A 4,211-nucleotide genomic window follows, 5' to 3' on the forward strand; every position below is an offset into this window, starting at 1 on the left:
ATTACAAACCACCAGATTTTAATAATTTAATCTGCCCAAATGAGGGAAGTTTTACCGGGTTTTCCATTTTTCTTGCTTTCCCTTTTTTTTGTCCTTTCCCCTTTTTTGACAAAATGGCATCCCAAAAAAAAGAACACAAAAGGGGCGAAGGTTGGGGAAAAAATGTATTAAAAGAGAGTATTTCTAAACTTTCTCACAGACGTTTAAAAAATCCTAAAAGTTTGTTGGGTTTTTGGGTTTCCCTTTACATCAGTGGCGCAACCCTTCCCTGTCAATCTAGGACAGGTACCCCACATTCCCCTCCTTCCTATGTGAAGAGGTCTCGCTCAGCTGCGATGGGTTCCGTCTGACCAGTACACGACGTTTTGGATTATTTGTTCCACACTTTATGATTATCCTGTATTATGTTGAAAAACCTCAAATAGCGACATTCTGTTTTCATGTGCCACCCAACACGTTTACAGTCCCTTCCAAAGTACTGAAGGTCTATGACCGTCGCTTGACCTTATAAAGAGTCCTGGTTACGTAGGGGATATGGGTCTTTGTCAGCACTATGCAGGCTCTGTTGAGGAAGGCTATGGAGGTAAAGTATTTTACACTTGCAATATATATCTGCACTAGATTATGACTTATCATTCTCTCTACTTCTTTTTGTTTTTCTCCCTTTTCAAATTCAGGTTATTATTATTATAAGAACCTTTTTTTGACTGCTTATGGTCCTATGGTGAAAATGGCAGGGGGGAAGCCTGTTTTAATACCTTTGCGATTGTAGTTAGCAGGATGCATATTCTAATTGCTGTAGTGCTTGCTGTATTTTTTCATGAAACATAGCACTTGTTTGACCTGTTCTGCAGAAGTCATCATCAGCAGCATCCAGTGTAAGCAGTGCTGACTGGGTTCTGGACCAGGAAGAACTTGCTAGTAAATTCAACTCCAAGACCAAGGCTATCATAATCAACACTCCTAATAATCCTATTGAAAAGTAAGGTCACCCTATTATTGTATTTAGATCACACCAATGCATTTTAATATCCTAAAGCTCTCTTCCTCCACTGTCCAGATATTCAGTTAAGGATTGAGTTGCAAGCTATTGCAGATCTCTGCATCAAACATGGACACCCTTGTGCATCATTGATGAGGTTATATGAATGGCTTCGTATATAAAAGGCACACGAGCATTAAAGATAGGTATCGAGATAATTTCTCAGTGCTGCATCTTATCTTGTTCGTGTCAGTGGATTGGAAATTGTATAAAGATGTGCTGATCCTGCTGTATGTTTTTCTTTGTGAACAGCAACCCTCCCTGGAAATGTGGGACAGAACCCATCACTATCGGCAGTGCAGGAAAACATTTAGTGTCACCTGGATGGAGGTAATTGACTGTTATGTCTTCATTGGTTCATATATTATAATAGTAATTCACCCAAAAATGAAAGTTATGTTAGTAATGTCAATTCGAAACCAATTTAAACCCTCCTGCGGAAACCTTTTCTCTGCCAAATAGTGATTTTAAAGACTCCCGTCCTCCAACAAGGAACAAAAAATCCATAAAAGCAGCATAATGTCGATACAAGCCTATATAATCTTATTCAAACTTCAGCTTAAGAAATTATGCATCATGACAAGTTTGGTGCCAGATCACCATAGAGGTGCAAATCAATTCCGAAGGAGAAAATTTCCATTGATTTTCCTCCATAGAGGAACTGATTTTTAAGGATACTCATAAACCTTTTAAAACAGACCTACTGTTTTTTTTTAAGCATCATTTCATTTCATTTTGTTGGTTTAAATACAGAGGTTGCTTTTGAAACGATTTCGAAAAACTTGGGTTCGATTCCCCCGGAACACATGATAGGTAAAAATTGATAGCCTGAATGCACTGTAAGTCGCTTTGGATAAAAGCTCTGCTAAATGCAAAATTTAATTTATTTTTTAAATTAATTTAATTTAATATATATATATATATATATATATATAAAATAAGAACCAGCTTTATGAACCACTTTTTTTTTTTTTTTTTTTTTGGGTTCTTTTGAAGCTTGACATTGTAATCATTGCATTTTTAAAGGGTTGATCCTTGAGTTCTTGACACATCATTGACCTAATGGTATATGGTAAGAACATAGTCCATGCTTTAGGATTCTTTAAAAGGGATCTGATCCCACCCTAAAATGAAAATTTTGTCATTAATCACTTACCCCCATGTCGTTCCAAACCCGTAAAAGCTTTGTTGTGTGCGTCGGAACAACAATTTAAGATTTGTGGATGAAAACCGGGAGGCCTTGGACTGACCCAGAGGACGGCCAAGTAAATAACATTGTCAAGGTCCAGAAAAAGGTATGAAAGTCGTCATCAGAATACTCCATCTGCCATCAGCTGTGGCAATCATGGGTTGAATGAAGCGACGGGAACCTTTTTGTAATAACGACTTTGTTCACAATTCCTTTTTCAAGCAGTCCCTCCTCTGTTTCTCTCTCCATATCACTGTATGCTGCGTATGCTCTTGTGTAGCATCCAACGAAAGCCACAAGGAATGCACTGTTTTCATTCAAATCACTCGAAAATACCCCCGTAGAAACAGTGCGTCCTTGTGGCTTTACTTGGCAGGCTTAATTCGACAGTCCCAAGGCCTCCCGTGGGTTTTTATAGCCAAAATATCTTAAATTGTGTTCCGAAGACGAACAAAGCTTTTACGAGTTTGGAACGACATGGGGTAAGTGATTAATGACAAAATTTCCAGTTTTGGGGTGGAGTATCCCTTTAAAACAGCCTCCTTTTGTATTTCTGAAAAAACAAAAAGGGGTAGCAAAACAGGCTTGGAATAAAATAGTGATAAACAAATAAATTCCAACATTAGTTCAAAATAACATTAAATTGATCAAATGTTATGTTCTTTTCATGTTCTTTCTTCTTTGTTTATGGTTGCAGCTTGGCTGGTCATCGGCCCCTGAACACTTGATCAAACACCTCCAGACTGTTTATGCAGAACAGTCTCTATTACATGTCCCACCCCATTACAGGCCAGTTTTGTCTGTTATTAGATAGTTTTAGTACACCATACACTTGTTCTAGATTATGTTTTGTGACATGGTTGTACTGCTCGGTAGGAGGCTGTTGGCCAGGGGTCTTGCTTCGGGACTTTTGAGCTGATGGATAAACCCGACTGCTAACTTTACCATCTCTAGCAATAGAGCTGGAAGGGAAAAGAGACCGCATGGCGCCATGGTGAGACAGACGGCATGACTCCAGTTGTCCCCGGAAGGAGGATACTTCATGATAGCAGATGTCACAAGCACTCTACCGTAAGTAGCTTGAAGTGACGTTTCTTTAAAGAAAAAATATTTACAAAGGCAACGGTGACATTGTTTGTGGGAAGGTAAATCTGATTAGTGTTGTTTCTGTTGGGTTCTGTTGAAATATAGATCAGGACTTGTCAAATATGGGAGATGATGAACCATATGACTATAACAAGTTTGGTAAATGGATGAGAAAAGAGAATGGTATTCTTCTGTTTGTGTCAGAGTAAAATGCACAGAATTGTCTTCCAAAATTATATAGATAATAAATATAGGAGGGAATAGAGCCATTATATATATAACTAGCTATATATGTTTTTTTTTTTATAGAAACTGGTCTTCGATTCCTGTAACAGCATTTGTGGTGGAAGATTCAGTAAGCAGTTTGAGAAATACATTCGTTTGTGCTTTTAATCAAGGTAAGGAGTGGGTTAATTTTAGTTTTGTACAGGAAATGCAAAAGATCATCTAAATGATTTGCTATTTTCCTTTCTGAAACTGTCTGAAATGTTGCAACGTGAAAATTACAACAAAAAAAAAACACTGACTAGTGCTGATGGTGTTTAATGGTTTTTAAATTAACTACAGCAAGAAAGCACCTTGGAATGCAGCAGAAGGCCATTCTGAAAGAGCTGGAACAAAGACTGATTTTTGGAAAAGCCTGGTAATGCAATCATATATCCTCTTACAATGACCTAACTACAGCTGAAGTGTTTTTTGAGCTCAGTCATTGTTTTTAAGCCTGTTGGGATTTATGCCTTACATTTCATTTTTAAATTAATATTTTGGCAAAGGCTACTAGTTGTTTCAATTTTTACTAAATTTAATGCGTGAAATAAATAAAAAATTTACTCAAATGTGGGGGAAGTCATCATTTTTGGTCTGGCTTTTTAAAGGTACCTTGTGTACTCTTGT

General features: G+C 37.4%; 1 pseudogene; it reads left to right on the forward strand.

The window, feature by feature from the left end:
• The first annotated feature begins 1,309 nt into the window (after nucleotides 1-1,309).
• On the forward strand, nucleotides 1,310-3,923 carry LOC122137535 (annotated as a pseudogene).
• The last annotated feature ends 288 nt before the right edge of the window (nucleotides 3,924-4,211 follow it).

The sequence above is a fragment of the Cyprinus carpio genome, chromosome B6 (genome assembly GCF_018340385.1).
Source record: "Cyprinus carpio isolate SPL01 chromosome B6, ASM1834038v1, whole genome shotgun sequence".
NCBI classification, from domain to species: Eukaryota; Metazoa; Chordata; class Actinopteri; order Cypriniformes; family Cyprinidae; genus Cyprinus; species Cyprinus carpio.